The sequence below is a fragment of the Prionailurus viverrinus genome, chromosome B2, assembly GCF_022837055.1.
Source record: "Prionailurus viverrinus isolate Anna chromosome B2, UM_Priviv_1.0, whole genome shotgun sequence".
In the NCBI taxonomy this organism is placed as follows: Eukaryota; Metazoa; Chordata; class Mammalia; order Carnivora; family Felidae; genus Prionailurus; species Prionailurus viverrinus.
The window spans coordinates 86,818,357-86,835,039 of NC_062565.1; the positions used below are offsets into that span (position 1 = coordinate 86,818,357).

General features: G+C 36.8%; 1 long non-coding RNA gene across 4 annotated transcripts in view; it reads right to left on the minus strand.

The window, feature by feature from the left end:
* Positions 1 to 1,543: 1,543 nt before the first annotated feature.
* LOC125165454 (uncharacterized) overlaps positions 1,544 to 16,683 on the minus strand; it is a 256,415-nt gene continuing 241,275 nt past the window's right edge. For 3 of the 4 annotated variants that reach the window (XR_007152110.1, XR_007152109.1, XR_007152108.1), the window contains 4 exons: positions 11,332 to 11,580; positions 7,719 to 7,819; positions 6,505 to 6,620; positions 1,544 to 5,323 (listed from right to left, as the gene is read on the minus strand). This is a non-coding gene — a long non-coding RNA (uncharacterized LOC125165454). The remainder of the gene's footprint in view (positions 5,324 to 6,504; positions 6,621 to 7,718; positions 7,820 to 11,331; positions 11,581 to 16,683) is intronic. The other variant, XR_007152111.1, reaches the window with a different exon arrangement.

Below are 16,683 nucleotides of genomic sequence, written 5' to 3' on the forward strand. Positions count from 1 at the left end.
ACAGAATGGAGTAGCAGGAAGATTCTCAGAGGTGATGGGCTGGTAAGGAAAGAGGCCCAGAAATATTCAACAACCTGAGTTCCTCCACATCAGCTTGGCCACAGAGCCAGTTAATGACATAAGTTAGAAACAGAATCAGGTCCTCATCTACTTTTCCTAAAGTTAAAAAAAATTCTAAAAGTTACTTTAAAAATGTTAGAGTATAAATTCAATAAACAGGAATGTATTTGTTTAGTGGTGCAGAAATAAAAATAATTCCTAGCCAGACTGTAAGACTACTCTAATTGCTAATTGCATAATAAAATTTTGACATGACTAATCTCAGCTGTTCATTTGCACAGTTTCTAAGTTATACTGTAATAAAACAAAAAAGTAAACTTAAGGAATTTTTTATATGTATGTGTGAAAAAAATGAATAACATTCAAAATAGTAGTTTTAAGTAGTTCATAATCATCTCACTTTAAAGAACATTAGAAACATTTATTTCAGACACATTAGAAAATTTCAAAAATTACTTTTCTGAGTTATCTGGCAACCAAATTATTGAATTTCTTGTATACATAAAGAATGTTAAATTAGAGCTGGCTGGAATTTCATTAGGAGAAACAAATATACATTTTATCTGAGAAGTTTTCAGAGTGATTTTTTTTTCGGAGAAGTATGTTAACTATGCTGACTCTTACACACGAGGCTGCATTCCATTTTGATTAATGAAGGTGCAGGAGATAGAAAATCAGTCTCCACAGATACGGTACCCAGACTAACTTAACAACCCCACACTACTCATTGTGCAAGAAATATGTTCCAGAATTACAACAGTGCATCCCCCATCTTGGACTGGCCTCATTAGCCACCTTCAGTCCCTCAGATGAGACAATCCTGAAGATGACTTCCTCGTCCAAGGCCAGATTGCCAGAAGAGAGCTTACTATCATCTGGGATGGGATATGTGTCTCCAGGGACTGTAATGAGATCAGGCCTTCCAAATACTGGCTTTCTTCTTTAAGAGCCTTAAACAGACCAAGAATATCTCATTCTATGTAAAGGCAGGAGCTGTCTCCTTTTTAGATAATAGATGACCTATCTTGGATATCTTATATATTATTTAAAAATAATGAATCAAAGGACAAAGACTATCATACTTGAGAGCAGGAGTTGATTTACTGGGGGAAAAAACATCATTTAGCTCATAGATGCTTTACATTCAAAACAATGAGAGCTCTTGTGCTGGAAGATGAACAGGCTATATAGCATTGGAAATGGAGATAGAAAAAAGTAGTGAAAACAATGACATCTTTATTACTGTTAAATAAAAATTTAAATCTCTTGAGCTATCAGCATGATGGCAGCCTTCAAAATCAGTATATTTATTCACGTGGACCTTTTCCCCTCCCTCTTTTTTATTTTTTCTTTTTTTTAACTTAAGATTGGATTTGGTAGGAGACAGGGTTAATGGAGTAATTGTGACAAAATAAAAATAACATTTTTATAAATCATATGTGAGATGAAGGTAAAAAGTAATGTTTGCTGGCGGGAATGCAATAATTTGAGAGAAATTATTGAGATTAATCATTGGAATAATGCGGTTTATTCTGAATCTAAAACAACCTAAAAACAATCTAAAAACCTAATAGAGGTTTTTAAAGGGAAAAAGTAAAGAGTTAACAAGTCTCAATGTAGATTCAAGTTTCACAAAGCTGCAGAAAGGAAGAAAAGAGTAGTAAACCAAGGATTCGAACCCAAGCTTCAGGTGGCACAATCCATCGCATAATCCACTAGGTTTTTTTGGGGGGGGGAGGGGTCACTGACATCTCATGTGTCAACAGTGTGGTAGACTTTACATTACAGTCACTTCATAAATCTTGATTTCTTGATTAGACATTCTGGTTTAGTTAGCCTGGCACGGAGCATGGGCTGCCATATACTCTTCTAGAATTTTCCTTCTTTCCTCCTTGCTCTCTTCCATGTGGCCATGTCACTGCTCTGGGAGCCATAAGAAAGAAGATAAAATAGTTACCAGGCAATTTCCTTAGGAACTCTAATTAAATGGTTGCTAAAAAAAATGCAGTGGAGTTTTGCAAATAAAGAGTGGGGACTTTACATACTTTCTCTTCTCTCATTTCCTCAAGAACACACATACACACACACATATGCCTATACTTCTTCTATGTAGTTCAAGTGTAACTTTGAATAAAATAATGTACACTCAAGTAAAGAAGGTCAAAACTATCATGGTGAAATAAAATGTGCCAATTCTAGCCAATATGTGAATTGTAAGGGTCAGTAATCCATAAACCATTTGGGTGATAATTGTATGTTTTCTTAATGTAATGTGATTTTGCACTATTGTATTGTCATATTTAAGTGGACTCTTAAAAATATTCTGAAACCTAAATGCCAAATGTACAGTTTATAGGTTCATGTTATTTCTGATAAGGATTTAATTGCATTGTGCTAATAGTTGTTTAATGCTATTAACTTTCTGTATGTGTATTATTGCAATGCAGACCCCATAGGGTTGTTGTAAGCACACTAATTAGTCATCTGAATTTTTATAGATAAAATCACACATTGATCAGAAACCACTTTTCTACTTATTTTTTTGTAGAGTATTTTTCCACACTTGAAAAGACATGATTATTTTATATCAAACATCAGCTTTTCTTTAAAATCTTATTTTAGTAGCCAGTGCATGTTTGAAATAAAATGTGTTAGGAATTATATGAAGATATTAAGGTTGTGTTATATTAGGTGAAAAAATGCATGCCATTAGTGAATCATGCAACTTTAGAGAGGCATTTACACTGCCAGCTCATACATTGGATTCATCTCAATCTGTGTGCATGATTCACATCCTTTCAAAAATTCTTTTTAAACTTGAGTAAAGTGAAAATGTTAGTACTAATGAGCCAATAGACAATGCTGCTTTGCTTTTTTTCTAACTTGGCAGCATAATGGGGTAAAATCCCCCCCTCCCCAATTTTCTTCTTGGACTCTCTCGTTGGCAATAAAATACAACAAATAAAATCATTTGTTGGCAAATGACACAATTTACTGCATAGCAATTTACTATTATAAAAGCATGAAGATGTGAAAAATATCTCAATCAGTTCCGTACTATGAACACAATATTCTGGCAGCTTTTTCTACAATCAAGAATAGTGTGTCTTTTGTTTTTTTACACTGCCAAAATCAGTACTACTGCCAGGGGTGGTCGGGGGGGTATGGTGGGAGGTGTGGGAATGCTAAACACTTGAGGCCATGTCTGTACAACATCAAGTTGGGCAATGATGTAGAACATCCAGGCAGTGTGAACAGCCAATCAGTGTGCTTGGCAGAAGAGGGGAAAAAATCTTTTTCTCAGTAACTTGGGTTTTAAGAAAAAAAAAAAAAATAGAGATTCTACAGAAAATACGAATTTTGCTGAATAACACCAAGCCTCCACATGCTGATCATTTGCAGTAGTCTTTGGGAACAGAAATTACTTCATTCAGTGAAGTTTTGTTTATGTTTTTGTTTCTGTTTTGTGTTCTTTTTCAGAAAATATACTTGTGCTTTTGAAAGGGCTTAATTCTAAACAGATAATATATGTGGACCAATGACCACTTCCCAAATGAAATTAGTTATTCATCATAATATAGTAAGACTAGAACATAGCACTAGGTGACTTAAAACACCAATATAAGCATTTATACTATTGGAAGGTAATTTTGTTGCCATGTGATTAAAACAGTGGGGATCCTATTTATACGTTTATTTATTTATTTATTTACACAAGTTTGGTTCATTCAAGTTCAATTTGAACAGCTTCAGTGAAGTTACTATAACAGTAAGAAAAGCTGAAACTCAGGCAACTGATCCTTGCTATAGCCTGGAGAAAATCATTAATCCAAATGTTGAGTAGTCAGTGCTGGCAGTGTGGAGGCCACCTTCACTGACCACGATGTTATATGTGTATGGCATTCAACGAACATTGCTCTGGGCTCTTAGTTTGCTACACATTGTTCCCTTCGTTGATTCAACTTGTAAATAACATAACATGTTATGGCAGCTAAGCAAATATTTTAATAAGCCATGCAAAGCAAAATGCCATAGGAAATCTGTATATTCAGCTAGTTGAAGAACTTGTGTTTTCCACAAATTAAACTGGAGATGTCATTTGAAATTTCCTTCCCTTAAAAATGCCATCGTAATGTGGATTCTGGCCCATTGATGTCTTTCTGGGTTTATATAAATATATGGTATGATTGCTATTGTTATAATTTTTTGAAATTATGTTCAGCAATTAATAGTGACTTCAATGATCCATGCTAAGATCCCAAGGCAGAAATAAATGTATAAAGGGTTTGAGCCTGTATGTGTAAGAAGAATTCTCTTTCTTCAATCATATTTCCTATATTCAACGTAAGTACTTCACTGATTTACCACTGGAGTTATTCCTTGGATGTGTAAATAATGATGTTCTATTCAGGCTTAATGAATTCCTGTACTGTGAATATTTAAAATAAAAGAATTCAATTTAAATGTGCAATAGTTAGTGCTGGTTATTTATGATGCTTCCATTCAAAATCATTCACTCGAGAAGATTCATTTTGACGCACGTGCAAATCTGGATCCCCTGTATATATTGAATTAAAACTTAAAAACAATATATTTGACAGATTATACATTTATTACAAATACTAAATCAAAAAATGACAGTCAGTGTAACACATAAACTATTGTACACTGGCTTGTTTCCTTAATTTTGCATTGTTTCAGTGGATTTGGGGCTGAACTTGGATCCATTGATTTGGGTTTCTGTGTGGGAAACAGGAGAATCTATCCAACTCTTCGTTCTGCCTTGATCCAAGCTTGGAAGGCCTCACCTTGCATATCCCCTGATTGTTTTTATTCAAGTATATGGAATCAACAATTACGAACAGCCTATCATCACAAGTTATGTATCCATTTTGAACTTCTCTCTTCAGCCATATGCCTCTGACTTCCAGTTGTCTGTTGTCATCTCACTTCCTACAGACCCATGGCCTTCGATAGCCCACAATGAAAGGACTTTAACACCCACTTCCCTTCTTAATCTTTCACTCACTTAATGGTACTATTACAAATTATGTTGTCCAAATCAAAAATTTAGAAGTGATTCTTGATTCTTTCTCTTCCTTTTCCCCACATTTACTTGATCATGAACTATCTCTTACATACATCTTCTTTCTTCTAGTCCACTGCTCTTGTCCCATTCATTGCACTGCAGTCTTCAACATTTCCTACCTGGCTTAAAGCGATAATTTCTTGAAGGCTTGAAAATCATCTCTCCACACTGCCACTATGAGAAAAACAAATAAAAGGCAATCGGAAGACAGAATTCAGCTATAGTGTTGATTAGCCATTTTTTCAAAAAGTTACGCACTTTTTAGGATCTTTCCTTGATTTCTCATTGTTTTCAGGACATATTCCTCAATTGGTAGGAAGTTTCATACTTTTTTTAATATTTGGCTTTTACCAATTTTTCTAAGCTTTTCCCTTGGAATGCTCTGTCATGTTTGCTCTTCTGTGATAGTTCCCACACCATCCAGAGCCCAGGCTGTTTTTCTGGCCAATGAACTCTTAACATCCTTAAGATTACACTCAAAGGTCACATCCACTGTGATGCAAAATATATTTTGTATTTAAAATATATTTCAGAAGTTTCAAAGACAAGTTTCGAGACAGCAGGTAAAGTGGTCAGCATTTTTATGGAAGAAGTGAGTTGTGAAATAGTCCTTGAAGAAATAATTTAATTAGACAATCTGAAAAGATGTGTGGCTATTCCTTATAATGGAAATATGAACAAAGCCTTGGAAGCAGGATAAGTTAAATAAATATGCCTGGCTGATGGGGGATGGGAGGGAGGGAGGGTGGGTGATGGGTATTGAGGAGGGCACCTGTTGGGATGAGCACTGGGTGTTGTATGGAAACAAATTTGACAATAAATTTCATATATTTAAATAAATAAATAAATAAATAAATAAACAAACAAACATGACTGATTATAGTGGTATGTCCATGAAGAATAACAGTAGATAAAGCATTCGAGTGTTGAAATAAAAGCTCAGAATATAGAGTGCTTGACACTTACACTGACAAATATAGACTAGGCTGGTTGGTTTCAAATGATTCATACTGCAGTGTGACATAAAGTCAGTGAAAATTTATAAGCAGACATACAGTGTGAGTAAAGCCACAATGCACCTTTCTCAAACTCTAGATCATGAAAAAATGGAAGCAAGCGTCATAGTATCTTATGCACCGTCATGGTCCACTGCAATGCATTGTAATGATTAGGATCTCCCTTTAGCTGACAAGAGGGGTGTGATGTAGTGGCTTGAAGTGTCTGGGCTCTGGACAAGGACTGCTCACGTTCAACACAGCTTTCTCACTACCAACTGTGTGGCCTTGGGAAGGTCAGTTCTTTCTCTTCACCTCCGTTTCCTCTCATGGAAGACAGGAATAATAACAACATCTTACTTATAAGATCATGTGATGATTACATGAGTATCTCCAAATTACTCCTCTGTTGTGGGGTAGGCAGAGAAAGTGGTTTTCATCACGGAGAAAAGTCAGAGAACATGACTGGAGGCATCCTAGAGATAGGAAGAATATTGAGTATTTGGTAACTTACTCTCAGTAGCCAGGTACTCTGAAACAAAGAAACAAAAATCCTTGTAGAGCAGACACTGCTTTGGGAACTCCATGTCTAAAACAAGCTGGTCATAGTGGTAACTCAGACCGTATCATATTTTAAGCAGTCTGACAAGCTTCCTTGAGGATAGAACTGGCTTGGGGGAAACTGAAAAATTCTTTCTGGATAGAAAATTCAATTTTGCCTTTCTAGTCTTTTTCCCCTTCATCACACCTAAAGAGGACTTTAAAAAATTTTTGGAACACCTTTAATAATGGGTATGTAGCCATCAGTCAACAAGAAAACAACCAAGTCCCAGAAACTGGCAGGGCCATCGGTTCCTACAACACACAGTTTCATAAAAAAGAGCAAAAAGATTATTTTTCAAGGTTAAGCCTCCCTCCGGGATTGCCAGTTTCTGCCATAATAAAAAATATTAAGCCCCAAATCAGTAGCCAGACCTAAAACTCAGGATTTTAATTATGCAAACTATAATTACTTCAAGTACAAAATACTATTTTTAGGGTTTATGAGCTTAGAAGCACAAGGAAACATTTGCGTGACCATTTGGCTATTCGTTACATTTGTCAACATATGTTATTTATTTTAGTAAATGATGATGTTTGCTAATGATCACTCTGCATCTGAACACTGCATCAAATGGGTTCCCTAAATCTATGTCCCAAATTAGACTAGCGTCAAACATTTGTTTTTTGTAGTTTTCGTTGAATAAAATTTGGGTACATGATCAAAAACATTTGCAGAATACTTCACAAAATATTCCTTTTTTGAAGATTCACAGAGCACTTTCATATATTAAAGTGCTCAGGATGCCCTTCAATAAAGAAGTTTGCTTACTTTTATTTAACTCAGCAGTTCTAAAATATATTTCATCATAGAAACTCTGTTTTTCTATAATGCTAATTTACATCACTAAAAGCAGTGGTTGAAGTAATACTCTGAAAAACGTTGCTTTAAGGCCAGCTACATTTTGTTGTAGTGCAACCTGGGTTCAAAATCATAAGACATTTGAGTCTGATGAGCCCTTCTCGATACATACCTTTGCTATGGGATTGTGATGCACCTTTGTCTGGCCTTCATCCAAGAAAACAAGTGGCTCCAGATTCACATTCCATGCCCATCTTGGAAATCAGAAGTTCTCTGTAGAGGATATTCAGTAAGTTGTATAGTCAGAATATCTGATCTGCTTCAGGATTTCTAGTCTGGATATATAATTACGACTAAAATCCTAATAGTTCCATTAGTTACTTGACAAAACACCTCAATCCATCCGATTCCCTTATTAAATTACCTAGTAAAACTATTTCCCTAGTGGGGCGCCTGGGTGGCGCAGTTGGTTAAGCGTCCGACTTCAGCCAGGTCACGATCTCGCAGTCCGTGAGTTCGAGCCCCGCGTCAGGCTCTGGGCTGATGGCTCAGAGCCTGGAGCCTGTTTCAGATTCTGTGTCTCCCTCTCTCTCTCTGCCCATCCCCCGTTCATGCTCTGTCTCTCTCTGTCCCAAAAATAAATAAACGTTGAAAAAAAAAAACTATTTCCCTGGCAAGTTATATGCAATGACCAAAAAAATTGAAAGCTCATCTTCCATCTTCAGATTTGTGAACTTTGAAAGAAAAAATACACTAATCCTGAATTCAGTACAAAGCACATTGACAACAAGTTCGATTAAGCAAAATTCTTGATCCTTTAAGCTCTTTTCTTCCCATCACCCCAATAATCTCCAGCCTCAAATGTCTTTCAGATATGATCTTATTCACTGTAGTGAGACAGGGAAAACTGAGAGAAACTGAGACGTAGAAATAGTTCCACCAACTGAAGCAGGGCAGGTAATTAGCAGACCCAAGTTTTAGATGATAAAAGAAAGTTCATTCTAGTAACTAAAGCACTATGTGATTTCCACAGGTTGGGGCAACAGACAAGAAATGATAGTCCAGGAACAGACAAATAATTAGAAGAGGGCAGAGGAAGGCATGAATACTTCTCTATATGTGAAAGAGAGTACTCAAATAGGAAGGCACAGAAGTCCAGAGCAGATGTCTGGAAGGGGGGAGTGAAGGACAGATGGTTGGGTTCCCTTAACCTGGGAGAAGTCTTGTGAAAGACCAGACTTGTACTATATGGAGTCTGGAGCTGCATGGCATCAGGGACTTGGGAGAAGACTGGACCAAAGGAAGAACTCAGAAACTCAGTGGTCAGAATGGATCCACCAAAGGTGAGACCACCAAAGGTGAGACCACCATAGAGTCTTTGGCAGCACCTTAAGAGACCTGCTTCAATTTTGCTAAGTCTCTGAGGTTACAGAGATGATGCTCTAGATGATCCTATACAAGAAAAGAAAGCCAGAAACTCTATATTTCCTAAAATCTCCTAGTTTAGCAATCTAGTCAAGTAATTTATTTTTTGACTTGTAAATTCACTTATAGGGCAAACATTTATTCCAGCAAAGCTATAGACAAATATTGATGTGATTTGGAGAACTACATTGTCACCTAGTCTCTTCAGATGAGCTCTTTCTCAAAGAAATGAAATGTTTTTAACTGTTTACTCCTGAAGAAGAATTAACTCTTCTGGAGATAATTTTTTTTAATTTTTTTAATGTTTATTTATTTTTAAGAGAGAGAGAGATGGGGGAAGGAGCAGAGAGAGGAGACACAGAATCCGAAGCAAGCTCCAGGCTCTGAGCTGACAGCACAGAACCTGATGCGGGGCTCAAACCCTCGAACCATGAGATCACCACCTGAGCCGAAGTTGGACTCTTAACAAACTGAGCCATCCAGGCACTCCTGCTGGAGATAACTTTTTACTCAAATAGCCATGTAAGAGATATGCAGAAAAGTGTTTATCAAAAGCAAAATAATCGGGGTGCCTGAGTGGCCTAGTCGGTTAAGCATCCGACTTCAGGTCATGCTGTGGTCTCACAGTTCATGGGTTGGAGCCCCGTATAGGGCTCTCTACTGTCAGCACAGAGCCTACTTCAGATTCTCTGTCTCCCATTTTCTCTACCCCTCTCCTGCTTGCACTCTCTCTCAAATATAAACACTTTTTTAAAAAGCAAAATAATCTACAATATTTACCAAATTTTTCCGTTATACAACTGACATAATTTTTATTCTCCTCATTAAATATAATTTAAGAGAGCCATTTGTTTTTAATATTTACCTTCAAATTAAGCAAAGAGATAATATAAAAGTAACTGTTTTCCTCACTTCAGGAGTAGAAAAAACTAAACAGCATCCATATAACAATGATTATTTTAATGTAAAAACACTCAACTGTCTTTTCCATGTGTATGACTACAAGTATACGGATACAGGTTAGTGTTGACTTCTTAATTCAGCCTTTAAGAACTGTGTTTCTATTTTTAAATTCTAAAAATCTTTATAGCTTATAAGGTGGCTATCCAAATCTGTTTTCTAATATGGTCAATCTTCAGATTCTATCTTCAATTAGATCTAGAAATAAAAATGCTAAGATACCTCTTACCCAGTGTCTTGAAAACTGTAGAATCAATATTTAGATTCTTCAGTGAATGAAACTATAACAATATAATTTTCAATAAGTCTGAAATTTAAAATCCCCCAGTTTTTGGCACCCTAAACCTTCAATAGTAACTTAATAACAGGAACTATGAAAGTGAAAATCTTTATTCTTCTAAAATGTAACAGTACAAGTGGCTCAGTCGATTAAGCTTCCAACTTCAGCTAAAGTCATCATCTCACGGTTCATGGGTTCGAGCCCCGCATTGGGCTCTTTGCTGACAGCTCAGAGCCTGGAGCTTGCTTTGGACTCTGTGTCTCTCTCTTTCTGCGCCTCCCTGCTCACTCTCTGTCTCTTTGTCTCTCTGTCTCACAGATAAATAAATATTAAAAATAATTGAAAATAAATTAATTAAATCTAGCAGCACATTTTATGTTATGTTACAGCATTTTATGATCATAGTATTTTATGTGACAGTATGTATTTCAGCTAGATTATTCAAAAAACTTCATATAGCTTTTTGCAATTAATCATCTGTAGATTCCTAAATACTAGATGGTTTCATAAAGGATACTCTCCTTATAGCCACTATAAATTGGTGGCAAAATTATTTCCAGTTTGGCCTCAATTCATGTGACTTAATGCACAAAATTTGCCTTACAGTCCAAATATTTCATTTGTTTCAGTTAAAATTCTCTAACCAGATCCTTATGAGCCATATCATTACGTATTTATTAATTAAATTTAAATGCAAAATACAAAATGCACCATTTCATTAAAATATATTTAGGAAGCATATTAATAATCTCTGTTGACACTATCTTTAGTTTTGTTATTAAAGCTATTTTTTGACTTCCAACTTTTAAACACGATGCATATGTGTATCATGTCTCTAAGGTTCTAAATAAAAGCTAAGTTCTTTTTAAGCTACTATTCATCAAATATAGTTAAAATAAATCCCAAGTTTGTATTGATGTATTGATCTATACCTTTGAAATAGGAGAATTTGGGGATTTTATAGGTTTTTTTTTTGCAATAAAATGTGAGATATTTTAATTGAAATTGAGATATTACTGGGAAAAAAATGCTGATGAGATAAATCAAGAGGAGCTAAAGTATGCCAAAAAGAAAAACTGCAAACATTCTGAAATGTGGTTCTGAGAACTCAGTGCCAAACCTCTTGAGAGTAGGACCAGGAACGGGAAATCCTGTGGGAACTTCAGCAACGCTCCTCCGATGTGAGTGTGTCTTCTTTGAGAACGGATGCCTGCATATATGTCATGATGCAGGGATCTGTGTTTCCGTATGCTCATCTGTACATGTACGTATCTGTATGTGAGGAGGCAGGGAGGTCCTTTTCTTTCTCTTGGCTTCATGCTTCATTCTTCTCTCTGGGCAGAGAGGATTGTAGGGCACTTCAGTGCACCTGGAGGGAAAAAACTTCATTTACTGGCTGTTTCCTACAGCCTACTGGCAGGTGCGTGCCCAGAGATAAAAACTAATCCATCTGAGCGTAGTTCCCTAGAAAGGCTACTATATTAAAAACAGCTCCGTAACAATCCCTCCAAATCTCTTAACAAATCCCATAGTGACCCTCATAGGTCTTACTCCAAAGTAAATCCTGTGGTCAGGATTTATCTGATAATAATGCCAATAACAAATAATTGTTGATAAATTAATATTAAATGTATTAATCCTATTAATTATACTGATATAGAATTCCCAATAACTTTAATAATGTGATTATTGATTATAATTATTAATAAATTATGATGATTAATAATTAATGAAATAATAATAACACATGTATATTGAGGGTTTTAAATAATCCAGGCAATATTAAGTACAGTTGATTCTTGAACAAATGGAGGTTAGAAACACTGACCCCTTCATCCATGCAATATAACTTTTGACTCCCCTAAACCTTAACTACTGTTGACCAGAAGCCTTACTGATAAAGCAATATATATACACTATATATTCTTACAATAAAGTAAGCTAGAGAAAAAAAATGTCATTAATAAAATTATGAGGAAGGGGCACCTGGGTGGCTCAGTAAGTGTCTGACTCTTGGTTTCAGCTTAGTCATGTTCTCATGGTTTGAGTTTGAGCCCTGCTTCAGGCTCTGCACTGACAGTGTGGAACCTGCTTGGGATTCTCTGTCTCTCTGTCTCTCTCTCTCTCTCACTGCCCCTCCCTGTTTTCTCTGTCTTTTCTCTCTCAAAACTAAATGAATATTAAGAAAAAAAAAAAAAGAAAATCATAAGGAAGAGAAATTACATTTACAGGATTGTATTGTTAAAAACCCATGTTTGGGGCGCCTGGGTAGCGCAGTCGGTTAAGCGTCCGACTTCAGCCAGGTCACGATCTCACGGTCCGTGAGTTGGAGCCCCGCATCAGGCTCTGGGCTGATGGCCCGGAGCCTGGAGCCTGTTTCCGATTCTGTGTCTCCCTCTCTCTCTGCCCCTCCCCTGTTCATGCTCTGTCTCTCTCTGTCCCAAAAATAAATAAAAAACGTTGAAAAAAAAAATTAAAAAAAAAAACACCAAACCATGTTATGTGTAAGTGGACCCCTGTAGTTCAAGTCCTTGTTATTCAAGACTCACTGTACTTCACATGTATTCTTTAATCCTTACAACACTCTACAGTTCCACCATTACCTCCTTTTTTCCCAGCCAAAAAATTGGGACACTCACCCAAGTTTACACAGTTAGAAAATGGTAGAGTGGGAATCGGAGGCCAGGCCATCTACTACCAGGACCTCAATGTTTAACCACTAAGGTCAGGGCGCCTGGGTGGCTCAGTCGGTTAAGCAGCCGACTTCGGCTCAGGTCATGATCTCACGGTCTGTGAGTTCGAGCCCCGAGTCGGGCTCTGGGCTGATGGCTCAGAGCCTGGATCCTGTTTCAGATTCTGTGTCTCCCTCTCTCTCTGCCCCTCCCCTGTTCATGCTCTGTCTCTCTCTGTCTCAAAAATAAATAATAAAAAAATGTTAAAAAATTTTTTAAAAATAAAAAAAAAAACCACTAAGACTATAAAACCACAAACACTATTGTTTCTAAGGTTTAGAAACAATAGGTTCAATGAGATTGGAACAATAATTGATTGATTTTTGTTATAGGATTTCTTACTACTTTTAATATGTTGCTGTGAATTATGAATTCCCCAGAGCAAGATATACCATAAAGTTTCAACGGTTTATTTAACTATCAACTTTCTATTTTCGTGGGTTACCTAAAAACATTGGCACAACATTCTTTGGGAAATGTTGCTACAACTTGATTTTACTCTGGGTCAGTAAAACATTACACAAGAAACAATTGAACCACAAGGAAAATTGAACAAAAATTAAGTTTATTTTCAGTTTAATTTCAATTGGTTATAGGATTCTCTTCTTATAAATTCTAAAATTGAGGTAAGTGTCAACATGGATAGACAAGATCGAATTGTGTGCATACAATCAATGACCTTAAATTATTTTTAAAAATAATCAACAGTAAAGATAGAGAGCAGCTTATTATCAGACAAATAAATGGAAGTAAAATGGTACCCAGTACGTAGTCCATGCATGGCACATAATGTTCCAAGAATTAATATGTGCAAAGAAATAGGAACTTAGGAAGGGTATAATTTAGTTAAATCCTTTGGTGATAAATATATGATGATTCCAAAACAGAAGCTAAGGAAGTAGTTCCTTTCTAGAAGTAGTATCTGGAAGACAATTACTATCCCGTCTTACAAGACAGTGATTTATTCATTCAACAAACATTTACTTAGTGCCTACCAGATGCAGGGACCTGTCCTTTGTTTCTAGAAGACAATAGATGGATAAGACACAAATTCTTCCCTCATATTTTTCATGATTTATCTGATCACTCATACATGCAGGGGAGGAACCACATTCAAAGTGAGGGGGGAAATGCACATGAGAAGGTGAAGAAAGGCCCCAGAAAAGGAATGGCATTTAAACTGGACACGACAAGTGTTAGGAAGTTAGAAAGGACTACGTGCTGAGAAAAGGGAATAGAATGCCCTCCCCATGAGAAGGAGAAGTACAGAGAAGAAAAAACAAAAACAAAAACAATTCTGTTTAATTGTGGCCTTGTGTCTGTGAGGGAGGAATAAGCAACAAGACATTCAGGGTTTGCAGAAACCAGGCTAGAGCCCTATGCTGGGGCAGAGTCCTCGGAGCAGAGAGTGCAACGTGATGGTTCTACGCATGTCCGGTGGAGCCTGCGACCCCACCTCCAGATTTCGGTCAGCAGTGGCTCTTCACCAGCAGCAGTTTTGCTCCCCAGGGGACGTTTGGTAATAACTGGAGACATTTTTAATCGTCATAATTATTTGACCATTGTATTTGGTATTATAAGAATTTAAAAGATTTAAAGTAATACTGCATTTAACATTTCAGACAGTGACTTTACAGCAGCAACACTGTTTATTGACATTTGAAGGGAAATATATTGTCAGTGGACTAAATATTTCAGAAAAACTCTTCTAATAAACATAACCAGAAAGATAGATGATGGGGTGCCTGGGTGGACCAGTCGCATAAACGTCCGACTTCAGCTCAGTCACGATCTCACAGTTCTTGAGTTGGAACCCCGCATTGGGCTCTGTGCTGACAACTCAGAGCCTGGAGCTTGCTTCAGATTCTGCCTCCCTCTCTCTCTCTGCCCTTCCATCACTTATGTTCTCTCTCTCTCTCTCAAAACTAAATAAACATTTAAAAAAATTTTTTTAAACTGATGGATGAAATATAAAAATCATTTTCCTAAATTTACCAAATAGGTAGGTGGTAAGGAATTAAAATGCCACTGAAAGGATGGGACCCAGAGATTTTAACATGGCAATTTGGAACATTTTGCCAGGGTCATTATCCAATCATAAGTTGGTCATCACCAAAAGCTGGGCTACTTTTTGTTTTGTGCGTTTTTAGCCTCATTACAAGTCTTGGGTGACATGCCGATCTCTCTGCCTCCAGGACCTGTGAAGTATGCAATCCGGCTAAACTCCATTGTCTGCTTTGAGTTGGGATCCAAAGAGCCACAGGATTAAGACGAAAGAAGGAACCCAGACTACAGCCCAGGTCTTCTGTGTAGACAAGAAAACTTCAAACACAAATTTCAGTGTCAAGTTATGCAGACAAATAGCGAACCCAGAGACCAGCAGAGGCACTAAAATCTTCTTTAAAGGGGGGCGCCTGGGTGGCGCAGTCGGTTAAGCGTCCGACTTCAGCCAGGTCACGATCTCGCGGTCCGTGGGTTGGAGCCCCGAGTTGGGCTCTGGGCTGACGGCTCGGAGCCTGGAGCCTGTTTCCGATTCTGTGTCTCCCTCTCTCTCTGCCCCTCCCCCGTTCATGCTCTGTCTCTCTCTGTCCCAAAAATAAATAAAAACGTTGAAAAAAAATTTTTTAAATCTTCTTTAAAGGAAGATAGTCATCCTGAGCTGTCAATTATTTCTATAAGTAATTTTCCTGATACGATACCTGTTACACAAAAATAAGTAGACAAATGAGGAAATTAATCATAGATGAAAAGCAAGCAAAACCACTTCTAAAAAGTCAACAAGAATGGATACAAAAGACCCCTGAGTTGAGGACACAGAGAGACAATTGATAGTCTGAGAGCAGAGTACCAAATAGGAGAGAACTGTGGAGGGAGAGACAGAGAGATAGGGAGACAGAGACAAACAGACCAAGAGATCCAAGGATCTGCAGAGGGACCCCTGTAAATATTCCAGCTGAGTGTGGGTCAAAATATTCATGTAAGGAAATTACCCTGAGACCAGAGAAAAACAACCTAGAAGGATTAGAGGGAACAATCCTTAGAAATAATATAAGGCTGGGACTAGTTAACTTTCCTGCACCTGCAAGAAAGAAGAGAAAAACTTTGAAATTCACAGGATTTAGGGTAGAGTACTCACAATATAGTGCCTCAGTAGGGGAAGTTAGTCCTTGATTCAAGGCTGCTCTGATTCTAACACAGCTCAAAAGCAAGCCTTGACAGAATAACTGTTTCTAAGTAACTGTATCCAAAAGAAAGCTCAAGAATATTTGTAAGAATAAAAAATATCTATTATCCAACAGGATAAAGTATACAATATCTGACATCCAACCAAAAGTTAAATCTAAATTAAACAGAAGAAAGTAGATAATAACACTAAAAGCAGAAAATAAAGGAATAAAAAATAGAAAACTTTAGAAAATTTTATAAAGAAAATTTAGATAAAAATCAATGAAATCAAAACTGGGTCGTTGGAGATGACTAATAAAATAGAAAAATTTCTGGCTAGATTGAGTGTGGAAAAAACACTTAAATTACCAACATCATAAATAAGAAAAGTAACCTGACTACAGAATCTGCAGGCACTAGCAGGTTAATGAGAGAATACTATGAACAACCATATGCCAGGAAATTTGACAACTTGTGTGAAATGCACAGGTTTTTAAAAGGCACGAACAAACACAACTCCTTCAAAAATAAAGAACCTGAACAACCTAATAACTGTTTTCAAAAATTGAATTCGT